General features: G+C 36.0%; 1 protein-coding gene across 1 annotated transcript in view; it reads right to left on the bottom strand.

Moving 5' to 3' along the window:
• The window catches only part of GPM6A (glycoprotein M6A), a 584,947-nt gene that overhangs the window by 220,751 nt on the left and 343,702 nt on the right, over nt 1-20,494 (bottom strand). The window lies entirely within an intron of this gene.

The raw sequence follows: 20,494 nt of genomic DNA, 5'->3' as shown, positions 1-20,494 counted from the left end.
TACTGTCACCTGCAGCTCCCTCATATGTATTTCTCATATTTAAATACCAGTAGTCCTTTCTAGCAACCACTTCATATCGGGATTTAGACACAGGTAGGTAAAACAAAAATAACACAGGGATGAGAACGCTGGGAACAAATTTTTCTTCTTAAAAAAACCATCAATCTTGTCATTTTGACTGAATTATATGCTTTTCAATTAAAGCAAACATCTTTTTTTTCAGGTTTAGCATCTGTTTTATCACTTCTGATGGAAACCATGCTTTAAAAGGAGAAAAAAGCAGATCCTAACACATCATCTCTAAATGAAAAAAATCAGACATGTTTTCCGCATACTCTAGGATAATGACAATGATTAATTACATCATCTGTCTTGTTTATTGGCCCTTCCAAATTCTCACTCAGCTTTGCACGGTATACACTGTATAGCAACCTGTTCACTCTTTTTACTTTGTACTTGTTGGTAACATTTTCATAATTTTAAAACAAGAAAACTAACATTCTTAAAGCAAACTGATTGTCTAAACAACACCAGCATGAGATAAATCTCTTAGGCTCAGCTATCACGTTCTCAATCTTGAAGGTAGACACCTCATCTTGAGAAATGCTTATTCTATAATCAACACAAAAGCATAATATCTGATTCCTTTTTAAAAGACTAGAACCCCACAGATCTTTTTCTGATTTGTACATATATAGCCCACCAAGGTAGATTATTTGGTAATAGTAGTGGAATCTTTTTGTGAAAAGGTAACGATGCCATATAATGTCATATAATGTTCATTGTGGTGTTATTATTTCATGAAATGACAGTGAAGCTGTCTGTGACTAAAAATGCACATATATCATCATGGTGTATATACAAATCTGAGATAGACTTCATACTAATGTTCTCTGACCTGTCTGAAAAGATTTTGTACAGTTAAAATCAAGTCAAGAGAAGAGAGCTCAAAAAAATGAAATGTGTCAATAATAATGAAAGAATGAACGCCAGACACTTGCAGCAAGCAAAGATATTGATGTTAAGTTACCTGCTGAACCACCTCCAATCTGATAACAACCTAGAATGGAGGTGGGGGTGAGAAGAATTTACATATAATTTATATACACTTTTATTTCCATACTAATCCTTGATTCATATTTCCCTGCTGCCTTTCAACCCTGATTCTTCCAAGTGTCACCTAAGTTATTTGGTTCATAGGAACATTTTCTAAATCATTACATAAGACAGAATTTTGGCAGCTCTGGAGGAAAAGCTAGGGCTCCTTCTAGTCAAATCACTAGACACACAAAAAGATCCTAGAGTGCGTTATTTAAAATGAAACCTGGGTATTATGTCTACACAAATATGACTTACTAAACCTTACTAAAGAAAAGAAAGGAAAGAAAACAAGCCAATAGTTGGGTCTCCCTTTTTATAGAAGTTCAATTTGTTGGGCTTTGCAGAAAAAAAGCATTGACATCACTGTGCTTGGTTCAATGCATTTCAAAGCCAGTCAGTTTTCACTGATAGAGATGGGAATTAAGAAAAAAGAAAGAAAAGCAAAGGAAGAAAATACAAACAACACGCTCGCAAGCACACACACACACACACACACACACACAAACACACAGACATAAACCCAATACCCTAAATATACTATTAGCCTTTGTTCCATAAGTGAAAAAAAAAATGGTCCCATTCTCAAGGTTCTTGCTGGGATTAACAAAAAATACCGAGCTAGGGGCTCCATCCTATGTCCCATCAGGACTCCCGTGACCCAGCTCGACAAGCGTGAAAACATGAAATAAATGAAGGTTAACAAAGACTGGTCCGAAAGATCAGCTACTGCCCGTTACGTGCTGACCAGAATTCTCTTGAAGCCCGGCTTCTGTGCCTTTGCATGCCTCTGATTCTATATATTCACAAACACATCATGACTTTGGGACCAGGCATTAAAACAAGTGGCCAAAGAGCAAAAAACCCCCAGAAAACAGATCTGCCTTCCCGAGAGTCATTAGCGTGGCTGGCATGCCCCAAAAGCAAACAAGGCAACAGCAAAATAGCCCGCAGTTGCAAAGAAACTACCTTTTTGTGTTTGTCCTTCTTCCATATTCTCTTCCATGACTGCCTCTCTTCACTCTACAAGGGTGCCGGGAACTGAATCAGAAGCCTCAAGGAGATGTCGGAGAAACTGAGGCTGTGCCCGTTCCTTCCTCCTCTTTTCCTGGGAAGCTCCCCAAGCTGTAGGAAGGCGAGTCCTCAGCGCTTAGCTGAGCCTCTCTCACTCCCCTTGTTTGCTGGGAGACAGGCTGTCAAGTGTAATTTCATTCAAATTACTCTTCCGTGAAGATTATCAATTTTTCCTCTCAAAGCTGTCCCATTGTGCAGCACTGTAAGCAGGTATTCAAACAAATAGCCGCGGAATTTGGGGGGGGTGTTGTGGGGGGGAGGGGGGAGTTGGTGTCAGTCTCAGTAGCAGAGGCTCTGGGATTCATAAGCCTCGCTTTGCATAGAAAACGGGGGAAAGAAATTGAGGTTTGTATGGAAATCTGGGCTTTAAATTGGAGCCAGGCTGCAAGGAGAACAGATGGAGGGGTGTCCTAACATGAAGCAGACCACCAACCCATATTTCCCCCTATTTGCCACCAAAGTGGAAAAGCCCAGATGCCTGTGGGTTTTTTTTTATGCTGCAGTAGTTGTTTCTCACTAAGATACGTTACAAAAACGGTTTTTCATTTTCCTCTTCTCTAAGTATCTACTTAATTTGATTTAAAAGCTCCTGGAAAGGATGCAGTTACACTTATCTAAGGTCTGATCTTAAAAGGCTATTATTGCAAGGGTATTTGTAAGCTCACACCTTTGCAGATTTAAAAATAAGCCAAGATGTTTGAAGGAGATGAGCATATATCTTTAAGCCTCAAAGGGACAGTGTTTAAAGCAATTATTCCCCTGCAGTGGCATGGGATTCCTAAATGTAAGGGGATAGGGAAACGTTGAAAACCAATCTGCGGTGTCTTTTGGATTTTAGCTCACTGGAATTACTCATTTCCAAAAGGAGTCTCTGGGAATGATTTTTGTTGTTAAGGTGGTGGGGAAAGGCAGGAGGCTGGAGATATTCTGGCTTAAGCACAGGAGGGACAGCCACTTGTTCTGGGAATTCTGCAGTCTGATTTAGAATGCAAATCACAATGCTGCAGTCTGGCAATAAATTAGCATTTTTGTACCTCGGACTGCTCAGAGGCAAAAGTTCTAATATTTCCCAAATGGTGCAGTAGAAAAATAAACAGTATAGCTTTCCATTATCTTAAGCCTTTCAGGACAGCAACAGGAAAGAATCCCTTCACTAAGGACAAAACACATCCTCCCGCCCATTTTACACACACACACACACACACACACACACACACACACACACACACACATACACACACATACACAAACACACACACAGGAAAAAAGCATAAAATACCATGTATGAAATATGCTTGGTTTAATATTGCCCCAAACAATCCACTTCCAATTCCACTGATCTATGTTGCAGTATGTATTCACATGCTTTACTTCAAAAGGAACTAGTCTACATGTATCCCCCATCTTAAAAAAAAACCAGCCCATTTTAGAAACAAGTAGATGACATCATTTTTCTCACCAAACAGTGGCTCGGCCATTATACTTGTGCATTCACCTGTTTTCCCTTCTGCTTTTAAAATGTAATAGGCTAAACTATATCCAAACACAAACACACACACACACACACACACACACACACACACACACACACAAACACACACAAAATCAGAGGCAGCTAGAAGGTTAAGTTCATAAGGACCATAGATTTCTTAAGGGCCATAAAGGCCACTCATGGGAGTGGGGGGGGGTGGGGATAGTCTGTTTCAGAGAGGCTGGAATACTAAATTATCTCTTGTTTCTTCCTTGATTTTCCATTTCTCTTGCCATCATCATCATCCATATCCACTTTATCTATTGCCTGGACTAATACAAGAGCCCTCAAGAGACCTCTTCACTCTTAGTGCAAGGGATCTTAATCTTTTCTGTGTCATGGACCCCTTTGGATAGCCTGGTAAAGTCTATGGACCCCTTCTCAGAATAATGTTGCAAAACAGAAAATATAGTGGTTTATGCATAAGAAAATATAGAGATTTATAAAGGAAATCAATTATGTTGAAATAGTTATCAAAAAAATTTTAAAGAATTTCATGGATTCATAGCAAGCCCTGTTTGTGGTGGCAAAGAAATGTAAATTAAGTAAATGTCCTTCAATTGGGGAATGGCTTAACAAACTGTGGTATATGTATGTAATGGAACACTACTGTTCTATTAGAAACCAGGAGGGATGGGAATTCAGGGAAGCCTGGAGGGATTTGCATAAACTGATGCTGAGTGAGATGAGCAGAACCAGAAAAACACTGCACACCCTAATAGCAACATGGGGGCAATGATCAACCTTGATGGACTTGCTCATTCCATCAGTGCAACAGTCAGGGACAATTTGGGGCTGTCTGCAATGGAGAATACTATCTGTATCCAGAGAAAGAACTGTGGAGTTTGAACAAAGACCAAGGACTATTAATTTTAATTTAGGAAAAAAAGCCCTGATATCTTATTGTCTGATCTTGCTATCTCTTATACTTTATGTTTCTTCCTTAAGGATATGATTTCTCTCTTATCACACTCAATTTGGATCAATGTATACCATGGAAACAATGTAAAGACTGGCAAATTGCCTTCTGTGGGGAGTGGGGGGAGGGAAGTAAGATTAGGAGGAAAATTGTAAAACTCAAAATAAATAAAATCTTTAATAAAAATTGGGGGAAAAAAAGGAAGGGAGCCTTAGGTCCACCAAACTAAAAATATTTAGGAAAAAAAAGAATTTCATGGACCCAGAGGTGGCTAGGCATCTAGGTGGCACAGTGGGTAGAGCACCAGCCCTGGAGTCAGGAGTACCTGAGTTCAAATCCAACCTCAGACACTTAACAATTACCTAGCTGTGTGGCCTTGGACAAGCCACTTAACCCCATTTGCCTTCCAAAAACCTTTAAAAAAAAAAAAAAAGAAAAAAAAAGAAAAAAAATTCATGGATCCATTCTAAGACTCTGATCTAGCCTCACCATGTCCTTCTCCAAAACATCCTTTAGACAACTAACAAATATCTTTCTGATGTAAAGATCTGGTCATAGAAAGTTAGTTTATTTCATCACTCAAAACTCTCCATAGCTCCTTGTTGCCTACTATAACAAGTCCAAACTCTACAACCACTGCCAAGGGTACTCTACAATCTGGTTCCTACTTATCTATTCAGCTCTAATTCTATCTTTTCTATTAAGAATTTAGCTGACCTACAGTGGTAGAGGAAGTCCCTTGCCTTCACCAATCAGTGGACAGCAACAAGCATGAACATTCAGTTAATCAAAAGAAGTAGAGAGAGAGAGACAGACAATAGACAGAGCTGGAAGTGAGAATGAATTATTACTTTTCTTTTTTAAGCATATATCAAATTTAACATTAAATTAAAACTAGCCTTCTTGTGAATATACTCTTCTTAACATTTTTCTCCTCTCTATATTGATTTTTTAAAATTTACTCTTCTTTCTTTTCTTTTTTCTTTGAATCACTATCATTACCTACTGTCTCCCCCCATTTGCCATTCCCCCATGAGATCCTACCCTTAGAACAGAATCAAATAAAACTTTTAAACATATTTGCAACATCTGAAAATATATTTGACTGTGTGCCCCAAGTTCTGTACAGCTCCCATGTTTTATCAGATTTTTGTGATCAGCCTTGATCAAAATCCTTGAGTCTTTCAAAAATTGTGTGGTTTTCACAGCATGAATTGTTCTTCTGGTTCTGTTTTCTACAAACAAGCATCCCCAAGTTTCTCTCTATTTATTTATTTTTTTACTTCTTTATATCCAAATATTTCAGTACATTTGTATATCACAATTTTTTTCCAACCATTCCACAATTCATATTTTTTGGTTTATAGTACTTTAGTAAAGCAAAAATGTTGCTATGAGTATCCCCCCCCCTTTCTCAGACCCTTTGAGAGCAAATACAATGCCTACTAGCAGTATACTCTTCACAATTCTGTGATATCAGGGATATAATCCTGAAGTGCTTTCAAAAACGGTATGACAAATACATAACTGTCAATAATGTAACAAGGTATTTATCCTCCCAAAGCCTCTTCAACAATACATATTTTCCTTTTTCCCCCCTTACTAGCTTTGTATGGTTAGAGAAGGCCATTTCCTTTTTTGAAAATTTCCTATTCCTTTGATGATTTACTTACAAAGAAATGAAATATATTTTACACATTTTCATATCCCTTAGTTATCAGATATTTTAACAGAAATTTGTTGCAAAGATTTTTCTTTCAGGCAACTGTTTCCCTTTTAGTTCTAACTTCAATAATTTTGCTTGGCAAAAATTTAAGTTTTATGTAATAAAAGCTATTTTGTCTTCTAAGATCTCTTCCAACCTTTGGTTAAGAAATCTTCCCCAATGCATGGCTGGGAAAGGTTATCTCCTTACCTTTTTTGGTCACACATCAATTTGGAACTTCTATATTATATAGTACAAGATTTTGGTCTAACCCTAATTTCTGAGAAAGTATTGTCCAATTTTCTCAACAATGTTTGTCAAACAAATAAGTATTCTTTGGAATTCTTTATCAGGTTACCTTAAAATGTATGACAGTTTATGAGTCTTCTTTGCCCAATCTGCTCTTCTTATACAACCTTTGCATTTTTAAAAAACTAGAGCAAATAGTTTTGATGAATATTGCTTTGTAAGAATAAATCCAGATCTAGTACTGCTAGGTTCTAATTTTGTGAATCTTCAGGGTACCTCGAGGTTATTGGAACAGTGTATGCCTGGTAAAATCCATCTCTTTGATGGATTCCCTACATATTTGTTTCAGGTCCCTTAAGATACAGACCAGAAACCCTGTGAGCCTCCAGCTATCCTCTTATATAGTCCATTTCTGGACTAGATGGAGGAGCTTACTTGGTCTTATTGATTACAATACACCTGCCACCCTTTTTCCTGTGTTGAAGATTGTTCTTATATTCTTGAATTTCATTATCTTTGCTATCTTACGACTTTCTTAATGCCTGGAATGGCTTCCACCCACATCTCTACTTTCTGCAATTTGATTATGATATAAAGTATAAACCCACTGGAGATAAAAACCCGAACTTATTTAATTTCGTACCAGTCTTCACTGTGGCACCTCTCACAGTACCTGGTACATAAAATGAGGTTACTAGATTCTTGTTGGATTAAAATGAACAACAAAAATAGGGGAACTTAGTACCACTAAACAAGATGCATATGGAATGAATCTATTTGTAGGAGAATCCAGAGACTTTCTCAGAAAAATTGTGATAGTAGATACAAAAGGGCAGAATTATGAACTACATGCAGAACTTTTAAATATTCAAAGACCTCAAGTCCCCATCTATGCAAATAAATGCCAAACAGCTATACACACACACACACACACACACACACACACACACACACACACACACACACACACACACACACACACACACACACACACACACACACACACACATGCATTCACATTCTCTAGCTCCCACTAAAGGATAATTCCCAAAGGTATTTCCAAGCAATTATCAATTTGCATTTCTGGCAGTTTCCTATTTTCAAAGGGACTGCTTTAAGAAGATTCTTCTTTTAAATCCATCTTAAACTATACCAAAAATGTAGGGCAGGCCTAGTAAGATAAAAACAAAACTAAAGCTGGATTGGAGTCTTAAGTGCAAAATTTTAATTCTAGCTTTTCCACTCACTACCTGACTCCAATGACTTTCTATCACCCAAGTATCACATAAACACTTGACCCCAGCACACCTTTATGATCTTATTATACATTACACTTTTCTATATGCTTCACAATTCAAGAAATATTACATTCAAATTATAATTTAATTAAACAGTATCTATATATTTCTTTAAGGTTTGCAAAGTGATTTACACATGATTTCTTCTTTGGTCTTTTAAATAATTCTATAAAGTTGATTTTATTTTATTGAATTTTATAGATGAGGAAACAGATTTGTCCAAGATCTCACAGCTAGTAACTGTTTAAGGCAGGAATCAAACTCAGGTCTTCTTGACTCCAAATCCAACATCCTTCTCGACTGCATCACTGATGATTTCTGCATTGTTCCCCATAAGCACCAAGTCATCTCTGGCCTTAGTGGATATTCACTAGCTATTCCCTCCTGTCTGGACCTCACTTCTTCCACACATGACTCTTGGAACCCCTGGTTTTTCTTCAAGACTCATCTCAACCACAACCTTTTACATAAAAATTTTCCTGGTCATCCAACTGCTAGTGCCTTTCCCCCCAGCGGTGGACTAGATCCAGCTTACACTGACTCCCAGGATCTCTGATGTTTACATTTTCAGAGTGAAGATTATAGCTTGGAAATAGTACAAATCAGGTCAGTTTTTGGCTTTATTGATTATCTATCCATAAAGTATTTGAGAAAATGGTTCATAGTGAAGTTTAACTTTAAATTGCATGCACACACAGAGACAATGAGGAAGAAGGGAAGGAGAACATATATATATATATATATATATATATATATATATATATATATGTTATATATGTGTATATGCATGCATATATGTATCTATATATTTATATGTCTGTATATGTGTGTTTATGTGGGTAGTTCCTTCTTGAGAATATAAATTCCATGATCTCAAGGAATGTGTGTTCTCAGTGTCTAGCACACTGACTGGCACATAATTAGTACTTAAGAAATCCTTAATGAATGATTAATCATGTGATCTTGAGGAAATTACTTGATTGCTTGGGTCAATATTCTCATCTGTAAAAGGAGCAGGACTAAATGTCTTTTTAGAACTTTTCCAACTTTAAATATATGATTCTGCTTTAAAAAATAGATATTTCTTTGATAGTTGATTCAAGAAAAGAGTTTGTATTTTGACTGATGCAAAGAAGCCATGATGTGAAACATAATAAACTATAGAAACCACATAGAAACACATTACTTTCTCAAAGGAGTGACTTGAAAATACTTTCAAAAATAAATAAGGAACTGCTTTAAAGATAGTACTAAAAATGTATCTGTGACCCTAATGGCTTTTAATATTTATCTATATCATTAACTGATTATCAATTAAATAAATCATCAGTCCAGTTCTCACTCTAGTCTAATAAAGTTAAACCTCAAGACAATATTGGTGGCAGATTTCTTTCCTTCCAAAGCATGAAAAACATTTATTTGAGGCATTGAATTTAGTTGAAACAGCAACTACTTAGATTGTGCTATATGAATAAAATGAAATATTGTGTTATAAGATATGATGACAATGAGGAATTCATAGGCAAATTAGAACTGATTTAGAACAAAGTAAACGGGAACCATGAGCATATTACTAGGGATAGGGACTGTTGTTAAACAAATAAAAAGAATGTTAAAAAGCAGTCAGTCAAATTAATTTCAATGATTCAGTATGGTTAGCACATGATAAAACATCTTATTCTTGGTAGAGTGGTAGAGGACTACAAATATTGAATGATGCATAGTCAGATACAGTCATTTTGTAAAAGACTATTATTTATTGGTAAGTTTTCCTTTCATAAAGGAAATTTCAGTGCAAACGAGGGGGAGTATACTGGGACATGTCTTTGTGGTAAATAACAGCACCATACATGCATTTATATGTGCATATACTTACATGTATATAGTTATAAGAATACATATGTATGTTCATATACATGTATACAGACTGTACTAAGGCAATTCCAGGAAAACAGATGGATCTTGGTCTTCTCCCAACATCACAACCTCAGTTTCTTGATTTATATAATGGGAATAACATCCCAATCTCACAGAGTCATTATGTAGAGTACTTTACACAGAGCTGTCTAAATGAGACCTATCAAGCTCAACCAATATGATCATCTTGGTGATAATCATAGTTCAAACATACAAAAAATGAATATAAAGTATTTTCTTCACAATATCCTTGGGAAATAAGAGTACAAGTGTTGTGCCCATTTTAAATATAAGAAAACTGTCACCCACCAAGATTAAGGGACTTGCCTATGATCACATGTCTAATAAGCAAAGACAGCATGAGCTCAAGTCTCTTTGCTCTAACCCTAGTTTCCTTTTTCTACTCTTCCACCATGATATTATATGAATTCATCCAGGGTTATGTTTGTACATATTTAACCACCAGATCCCCACCCCCAAAAAAAGTATGCAAGACACATTTTTAAGCTGAATCTGCATATTTTCTCATCACTTTTTAAATCTGATTAATCAAAAAAATAAGAACTGAAGCCTTAATTTGTAACATTTGTCGATTTTCAAAATAAAAATATTTATACTAAAAATATAAGTGGTCCTCTAGCTAGTCAATCACATCTCCAAACACGGATTTAATTTGACTAAGAAAGTACAAAGCATACATCACTTCCTTTAAATGTCACTTGAATTTCTAAAGTTTAGTTCACTTATGTTAAAAAGAAAAGGCAACTCTAAAAATACACAATTTTCATAACTTTAAAATTTCCTTCATTCAAAATGATTTTAAAAGAAATCTTTTTTTTATAAACCAAACTATAATTTTCCTGCTTTGTCAGAGTTGGCCTAACACCTCCAAGAAGTCTTTTTTGTATTGTTCTTAATTAGTCTTCATCAATAATAAGTAACAGTGCCAAACCTGCTCATCTCTGCCCTATAATTACAATTTAGTGATACATTTTGAGAGAACTTGGACATCTCTAACAAATGTCAATGTGGCAAACTTTAATTCACTACATGGTACATACATCCTCCAAGGATCTGACCATGTAGTTTGAGTTACATTTCCAAATATAGCAACAACAAAAACAAAATGAAAAAGTGCTTATATCTCTTCATTATATCCTATAAAAGGCTGGCATGAAGATACATTGCCCTCAAACAGGGGAATGTATCAACTTAAGTTGTTGTTGATCAGTCAGACTTCATGATGTCATAATAGGGTTTTCTTGGCATAGATACTGTAGTAGTTTCTCATTTCCTTCTTCAGCAAATTTTACAGATAAGCAACAGAAGTGACTTGCCCAGGATCACATAGCTAGTCTAAGGTTGCATTTGAACTCATGTCTGGCACTGTATCCACCAAGTCACCTAGCTGATCCAATAAATTATAATGCACATAATTAAAGAAAATAGTCATAATAAATACTACTGGCAATTACATAGGATTGGAAACTAATTATACTATATGCCCAATATCGTTCAGTCCTTCTTAAGGAGCTAGAGGGAAGGAAAAATCTTGGAAATTGCAACTTTCTCGATGATAAATAAAAATAGTAATGTAGTCTTTATGAATTCTAGAAAAATGAAGAATCAACAACAAAGATTCGTTCATATTAACCTGACTGACCACCCATGTAGACGTGCAGAATTATAAATTAGCGGAGTTGAAATGAACCTCATAGATCAACTAATTCAAACATATCAAAGTAGAAATACCTTTCAAAGCATCTCTGTCAAGTCCTTATCTGGGTTGAACTCCAGCCCACTTAGTAAGTAAGTATATCCCTGAAATAGATTTGGGTGAATAAAGACTGATTGCCATTACTGCTTTCAAAGTAGCCTGAGTTTCAAGTTGGAGCAGGAACAAATTGTTGGGAATAAGGGGAACCACATGAATCAGTTACTCATCAATAAGCATTTATTAAGAGCTTACTAAGTCTTGTACTAGCCTCTGAGGCATTGTGCTAAAAAAGCTCTACTCCCTTCAGAGTCCTCCTCCTAATCTCCAGATATACCCTAAATGACTGCAACAACACCATTGAATAGTTAAAGATGTTTTATAACTTTTCTTGAATAGAAGGCCAGTTAAAAAAAGATAGATTTTGTTTTGATAAATCTTCCCAAACATCCATAACAATATCCCCAGAAAAAAACATTCTTTAAGAGCAGTTAAGCAAAGCCCACTAAAAGAATGACTACAACTCCTCAGTATTTAATGTCTGACATATAATAGGCACTTAATAAATGCTTACTATCAAACTGACAAGCTCTGTCTCTGTCCTTCAAATTTAATAGAATAATCCCAATATTGTATTTGTATCTGAACCAAGTATGGTAGACTCTTAGTGTTGACTTTAGTTACATCACAAAGTATAAGGTTCACTTGGCAAACATCTATTTGGACAGCTCTTCCCATGTAGGCAAAGGAGTCAAGGCGGTGAAAAAAAAATCAAGAATAGATGGAGAGAAATTTCATTTTACAGGGGGCAATGTATTGAAGAATGGGAGAAATTTCAAAAGAGAAAAATATCCCCAGTGAAAGATATAGAATCTATTTCAGATAAGGGAGGGGTTGACAGACAAAAGAAGGAAGAATGAAAAATGGATGGAGAGGAATCTTGTTTGACTAGAATGTAGAATTCATAAAGGGGATATAGCATGAAATGTGGCTGGAAAGATGATTATAGGTGGATAATGGAAGATATTGAATATCGGTGTTTTATTCAGTACTTTATTCTCCCAACCTCTTCTTTCAATTTTAGATGACTCCAAGAAAATTCCCTGTGTATTAGGTGAATCTTCATAGAATAGTTCTTGGAAATCATATATAGGCAATCACCCAGAATGAAGGAGTTGCCATCTATATCATTGATTGGATTACTCATGGCATCCAAAGAAATCCCAAGCTCAACTATCTGAAGAAAATACAGAAGAGAACAACAGAGAAATAAGGAGTTACCAACTCAAGAAGTCCTGAGGTACCCTGGGTTGCCCTATAATAAGTGATGATTTTTTATAGTACACTCTAATGCCCAAAATTAATAAGAGGCTGTTCAACTCTGAAACGTGCTATAGAGCAGATGGTCAGAGGGGGAAAGTTACCATATTAGGATTTAATAAGATACTGCTATCATATGGGTATCACTTTACTGAACCCTTCAGCTGCTCTTATTCCTTACATGTAGGACAATTTGGTCCTCTGTGAATCAATCTTTATTCCAACTCAACAATTCAAGCAATCAACAACCACTTATTTATTAAGTACCTACTTTCTTCCAAGTAGTGTATTAGGTTCTAGAGATACAATACAAAGCAGTATGCATTCTACTAGAAGGATTAAGCATATTTACAGATAAGTGCACATAGAATCTATACAAAATACACAGTGATGGAAAGTAGGGGAAGGAGGGAGTGAGACACCAGCATCTGGGGTAATCAGAAAAGGTCTCTTGAAGGCAATGTACTTGACCTGAGCCTGGTATGGAGGGAGAGGCTCCAAGATGAAAGTAAAGAGGAAAAGCATTTTAGGTATGGGGATATAGTCTGGGCAAAAGTCTAGAAGTTGGAGATGGAATATTATATACAGGACATGGCCCAAGTAAATAACCAGAGTTAGATAAACATCTGGGAATATAATTTTAAATCCAGAATTATCAGCATAAAGATAATAATTGAACCCGTGGGAGTGAGTGAGTCAACAAGCGAGATAACACATAATGAAAAGGAGAGTCTAAGGGGACATGAAGAGTTAGATGGCATGACTAATGAAGATCCAGCAAAGGAAACTAAGAAAAAGTAGCCTGCTGAAGAATCAAGAGGGAATACTGTTACAAAAAACCTAGACATGAGGGGGTATCCAAAAGAAGAAGGTGTTAGTAGGGTCAAGTGTTGCAAAAAAAAAAAGGGTGAGGTATGAGAAAAGGTCATTAAATTTAGCAGTTAAGAAATCAATGGTAATCGAGGGGTGGAGATTCATTTGAATGATGAGATTGGAAGTTAAAACTACAAAGAAATTAGAAGAGAATGACAAGAGACAGAGGCACTAGGTATCCATGGAATAAGGGGAAATAATATGCAATCTACTTAGCTAGACTGTGTTGAGCTTTCAATAGCAATAAGAGATAGTATTTTCTCCTAGAGGCAAGCTTTTCAAACAGGAGAGTGACATGATAAGACCTGTGTTTTAGGAATATCAATTTGGGAGCTGTGTGAAGAGGGACTGCAGAAAAGAGGAGGGAGTGAAAACAGGGCCTGGACTTGCAAGGCTGTGGTTGAAGTCAAGAGAGTAGGAATGTTCTGGCAGGAATGGGATCAACAAGACTTACTGAATGATTGATTGTAAGAAATGAAGGAGAAAAGAGTAGAAGATATAGACCAGAAATTGGTGGTGTAAAAACAAGGAAAATAGGAAGAAGGATGATGATGATGTTTGTCCTTCACTCTCAAAGAAGATCATGGCATCAGGGAGGTGAGAAGCCTCACTTTCTCCTCCAGAGCCATCTGGGTCCAGGGACCAGATAGGAATCAGGACAACTGGAAACAATCTTGGATGTGAGACAGCCAAGGTTAAATGATTTACCCAATGCTCTGAGGCTGGATTCAAACTCCAGTCCTCTGACTCCAAGGCAAGGGCTCTATCCATAGCTAGTTGCCTTGTATGGAGAAGGGTAGCAAATTATGCTACATTCTTTATTTCAATTTACTTCAAAAAGTATTAAGAAACTAATGTGTGTGAAGTACAGAAAGATGACCTAGAGGATACAGAATCGATAAAAATCTCCATCCTTAAGGTGCTTATTCCTCTTTGCTGGAAACATAAAATGGATACACAAATACTTCGCTCAGTATCTCTTTATTCTTTCTAGTCAGGTCTCATTCCCTAACTTTAATCTGATACCTTCCTTGTTGTTCTGTTCCCTGAGGCCCAAGGAAGGAACAAAACTGATGACTGTCATACAGTGGCAAGCTCATATATATCAACTTGAGTTTGCCTTCTTTCAAAAAAATATTTAAGTTTCTGCTCTGTCCCCAGTCTAAAAGACAAGGAGAGAGGGAGGAAGACAAAAGTTTAGGGAAGAAAAAAATTGAAAAAAAAAGATAAACAAAAGAAGGGGGAAATGACCTAATCCTAACAAGGATAATTGAAGACAATGTGAATATCCATGAAGAGACAGGATCATAGAATCATGAAATTTTCAATCTGGAAGGGATTTATATAGCAATAAAGATACAAATGTAAAATAATGTAGAGGAATCAGGAGACCTAGACTCTAATCACAGCTCTGGCACTAATGTGTTGGGTGACCTTGGGTGAAGCACTAAATGTCTCAAAGCATTGATACATCTCTATAAAATAAGAAGGCTATATTAGCTATAACTAAGCTGCCTTTCAGTTTTTATAATCTATGAATTGATAAATGCAAGTGCTACAGGAATTCAGAGTGAGAGTATATTATAGTAGGGTAATGTAGGATGGAGAGAAAAATGCTATATATAGCATAGTAGAAGGAACATTAAATTTAGATTCAAATCCTGGTTCTGATTATAAGGATCTAAGCAAATCATTTTTCTGAGACAGTTGGGTAGTGCAGTAAATAGAGGGTCAGGGCTGAGCTAAGAAGTTCTGAGATCAAATCTTATAGTTACTAGCTTTATGACCCTGGGCAAGTCATTTAACCTCATTCTATTTTGATTTCCTCTTTTATAAAAGGGGGGCAATGATAGCACTAACCTCCCAAAGTTATTGTAAGAATCAAATGAGATAATAATTCTAAGGTATTTAAAACAGTGCCTGATGCATAGCAAATATTTTTTCTTATCATCATCACCATCACCATCACCACATGCCACCACAACCACCACCACTACTTCTCTAAACCTCAGTTATCTCATCAGTAAAATGGAAATAATAATGCTTGTACTAAAAATGTAATAGACAGAGAGAAGTAGGTTCAATTCTTGCCAGGTTAAGTCACTTAAATTCTCAGCAATCCAGGGATTAGAAATTATAGCCTGTTTGCACTGCACTGATAAAGGGGGATACCTTCCTCAAAGACTAGCTCCCAATACTGACCTAGATCAGGTCAGACCCACCCACTGTTACTCAAAATTTAGCAAGATAAAAAATCATTAACATTACCTACTTTATATGATAGTCCAGAAATGCTTTAAAGTATATAAATGTGAGTTATTAGTCTATCTACATGAGCAAGAAGTCAAAAAAGAGAGAAATAATGAAGAGGCTTAAGTATGAGATGTTTATTTCTTTTTTTAACATGATTATTTAATAAAAACCCTCATTGTTTTGAAAGGTTTCCTGAAACTGTCTGGCAACTACAATTGACATTTAGGTATCATTTTATGGTTACAGAGCATTTCCTCATACATCCTGTAATTTGATTTTCACAACACTAATCCTGTGAAGTAATCAGATATAGGATTATTCTCACTGTATAGAAAAGAAAAATTGAAGCTCAAAGAGAAAATAAGCAACTTGCTGAAGAATGCACAAATAGTGGGTGGTAAAACTAGTGCCTAGATCTTAGTGGGTGCTTACTAAATGTCAATTGATTGATTATTGATTTGTTCATTTATTCATTTTATTTCCAAGTCCAGATCCTCTACAATATACCACAGTGTCTCCAAAAGTAAAAGCTTGGTTTTACTCACCAACCAGGTCTACCTTTTCACCAGGGACCCACATCTGCTGTCATAAATATAACTTAAAAAACAGGGAAGAATTGAAATGTATGGTCAAGGATGTAGCTGTTGCTTTCTGTGATAGAGTCCTTTCCTACCCTTCATGGTTTTCTGTGTCTAAGACCTCAGGAAATCACAATACAAACTGAGATATAAGACTTCTAATAACATACAGGACAGGAACACAAGTAAGCATGACTCTGAATATCTCTAAGTGAAGTTGAAAAAAAAGAATCAAATGTGTAGGACAAGAATCTATCATAGAAGAATATTACTAAAAGGAAGGTCATAACACTGAACCTAATCCAAATGTCTAAGCCATAGAGTAGGATGTAGGTTGTCCAAGTATGACATGGCTTACCAACAAGAAAACCACCCAAAACATGATATCTTTCAGGGGAAGTTTTCTACATGGGAAATCTAAGCAACTAGATGACATAGTAGATAAAATGCTAGACCTGAAATCAGAAAGTTAAAATTGTGTTTCAGCCATTTAATAACTGTGTGATCCGTAAATGACCCTCAATTTCCTCAACCATAAAAAAAGATACTAGCATCTACTTTAAAAGGCTGCCATGTAGATCAAGACAAGTTATTGTTAGTTTTTACATTATTATTAATCACCAGATGTATTAATAAACAGGAAATTCTCCTGCTTCTTTTCTCTCCTTTTGTCAAAGTAATCACCTCTGAACCCATAGTAAAAGGATAGTTTTAAGAATAGCTGCCAGTTTGTCTGGAGTCTTCCTACTTTTATATATTGGTTACTAGAGAGGATAGCCTCTTTGTAGGTCAGTTTGTGGTAGCTGCTACCTTGTCTGATATCTCATACCTCTCCTCATATGGAAGTTTCTTGGGAGGGTATGAACAACTCTTTCTACATGATGAATCTTATTTTAAAAAGTTTTTTTCAAAATTTCAATATTGTTAATATTCATATTTTAAAATCTTTTTTCTTTTTTTAATTTATTAAAGATTTTATTTGAGTTTTACAAGTTTCCCCCAAACTTACTTCCCTCCCCCCCCCCACAGAAAGCAATTTATCAGTCTTTACTTTGTTTCCATGTTGTACATTGATCCAAATTGAGTGTGATGAGAGAGAAATCAACCTTAAGGAAGAGACAAAAAGTCTAAGAGATAACAAGATCAGACAATAAGATATCTGTTTTTTTTCATAGATTAAAGGGAATAGTCCTTGAACTTTGTTCAAACTCCACAGTTCTTTCTCGGGATAGAGATGGTATTCTCCTTTGCAGACAGCCCCAAATTTGTGCCTGATTGTTGCACTGATGGAATGAGCAAGTCCATCAAGGTTGAACATCACCCCCATGTTGCTGTTAGGGTATACAGTGTTTTACTGGTTCTGCTAATCTCACTCAGCATCAGTTCATGCAAATCCCTCCAGGCTGCCCTGAATTCCCATCCCTCCCAGTTTCTAATAGGATAATAGTGCTCCATGACATACATATACCACAGTTTGCTAAGCCATTCCCCAATTGAAGGACATTTACTTGATTTCCAATCCTTTGCCACCACAAACAGGGCAGCTATGAATATTTTTGTGCAAGTGATATTTTTGTCCTTTTTCATCATCTCTTCAGGGTATAGACCCAGTAGTGGTATTGCTGGATCAAAGGGTATGCTCATTTTTGTTGCCCTTTGGGTGTAGTTCCAAATTTCTCTCCAGAAAGATTGGATGAGTTCAGAGCTCCACCAACAATGTAATAGTGTCCCAGATTTCCTACAACCCTTCCAAAAATCATCATTATCCTTTCTGGTCATATTGGCCAGTCTGAGAGGTGTGAGGTGGTACCTCAGAGAAGCTTTAATTTGTATTTCTCTAATAATTAATGATTTAGAGCAATTTTTCATATGGCTATGGATTGCTTTGATCTCCTCATCTGTAAATTGCCTTTGCATATCCTTTGACCATTTGTCAACTGGGGAATGGCTTTTTTTTAAATATGACTCAGTTCTTTGTATATTTTAGAAATGAGTCCCATATTTTAAAATCTAACAGGTTCCCTTTGATCCAGCAATACCACTACGAGGTCTATACCCTGAAGAGATGATGAAAAAGGGTAAAAACATCACTTGTACAAAAATATTCATAGCAGCCCTGTTTGTGGTGGCAAAATATTGCAAATTAAGTAAATGTCCTTCAGTTTGGGAACATGTTAACAAACTGTGGTATATGTATGTGATGGAACACTATTGTTCTATTAGAAACCGGGAGGGACGGGAATTCAGGGAAGCCTGGAAGGATTTGTATGAACTGATGCTGAATAAGATGAGAAGAACCAGAAAAGTATTGTACACCCTAATAGCAACATGGGGGATATGATCAAACTTGATGGACTTGCAACAATCAGTGGCAATTTTAGGTATCTGTGGTGAAGAATACCATCTGTATCCAGAAGAAGAATTATTCAGTTTGAACAAAGACCAAAGACTATTACCTTTAATTTAGGGGGGGGGGGGGGGAATCATCTCATTATATAATTATGCTATTTCTTGTACTTTATTCCTTTAGGATATGATTTCTCTCTCATCACATTCAACTAAGATCAATGTATACCATGGAAACAATGTAAAGTCTAACAGACTGCCTTCTGTGGGGGGTGGGGACAAGATTGGGGGAAAATTGTAAAATTCAAAATAAATAAAATCTTTCTTTAAAAAAAGATTTATGCATGCAAAATTTTTTTTAGTTTTTTTTTTTTTGCAAGGCAAATGGGGTTAAATGGTTTACCCAAGGCCACACAGCTAGGTAATTATTAAGTGTCTGAGACCAGATTTGAACCCAGGTATTCCTGACTCCAAGGCTTGTGCTTTATCTACTACACCACCTAGCCGCCCCTTATGCATGCAAAATTTAACAACCACTACAAAAAAAAAAATCTAACAGGTTTAAAGTTATTTTCCCCAAAGAGCTATTCAGGACTATGTCTCAAGGCAAGGTAACATAGCAGTGTAACTCTTCTTATTTTAAAATCTTTTTTTTTAGGTTTTTGCAAGGCAAATGGGGTTAAGTGGCTTGCCCAAGGCCACACAGCTAGGTAATTATTAAGTGTCTGAGACCGGATTTGAACCCAGGTACTCCTGACACCAGTTAAATCTTTATGTAAAGCTGAATTTTCAGGCTTCTGTTATATTAATATCATTTATTCAGGATAAAAATTAAACTTTAGCTACAGAATTAAACTATTTTGTTAAGGGTTCCCTAACTGAATTTCCAATAAATTATAACACTCAAATGAGTCTACACTTGAGGAGGAAGAAAAGGAAAAGGAGGAATTGTAGGGGAGAAGGAAGAAGACATGAAGTGGAAGAAAAAGAAGCAGCAGAAGAAAAGGAAGCAACAGCAAGAAGAAGGAAGAAGAAAAAGAGTTGAGGTGGAAAAAGAGTCAGGAGTAGTGGTGGGAAGAGGGAGACAGAGAAGTAAAACAGCAGCAACATCAGGAAGAAGGAGGAGAAGGAGCAGCAGCAGAACTTATTTTATTTCAAGCCAAAGCAAAGGTTAGGTAAACTTTTAAAATCTGCAGTGTTATATTAAATTCTGAACCTTGGTCATTACTTCAAGTGAACACAAAAGGAAATATTCACTAAAAAAAAAGTCATTTAGGATACATGGAGTTTTTTGTGGAAATAAATCTGCAAAGAAAAACAACCAGAACTTTTCCACTTCATAAAGAAAGTTCTGGGCTCTTTTGCTTTATAAAGATCAATAGTCATATCCCAAGACACTTTAGACAGGTAAAATTTTTAAATATTTTAACTTTTCAGCAACAGGAAGCCTAAAACCACTCTTCCCATTTCCAAAAACAATTTTTAAAAAATATTTTTGAAAAATAAATGATTTTTTTTTAAAAATGAACTTGATATTTGAGTCATAAGACTTACATTCAATTCCTGATTATGCTTCTTACTATTCATGTGACCTTTGGTGAATCACAGATTCTCTGAGC

The sequence above is a fragment of the Macrotis lagotis genome, chromosome 3, assembly GCF_037893015.1.
Source record: "Macrotis lagotis isolate mMagLag1 chromosome 3, bilby.v1.9.chrom.fasta, whole genome shotgun sequence".
NCBI lineage: Eukaryota > Metazoa > Chordata > Mammalia > Peramelemorphia > Peramelidae > Macrotis > Macrotis lagotis.
Note: the sequence above shows the minus strand (reverse complement) of the source record. Positions and strands in the feature narration are given on the sequence as shown.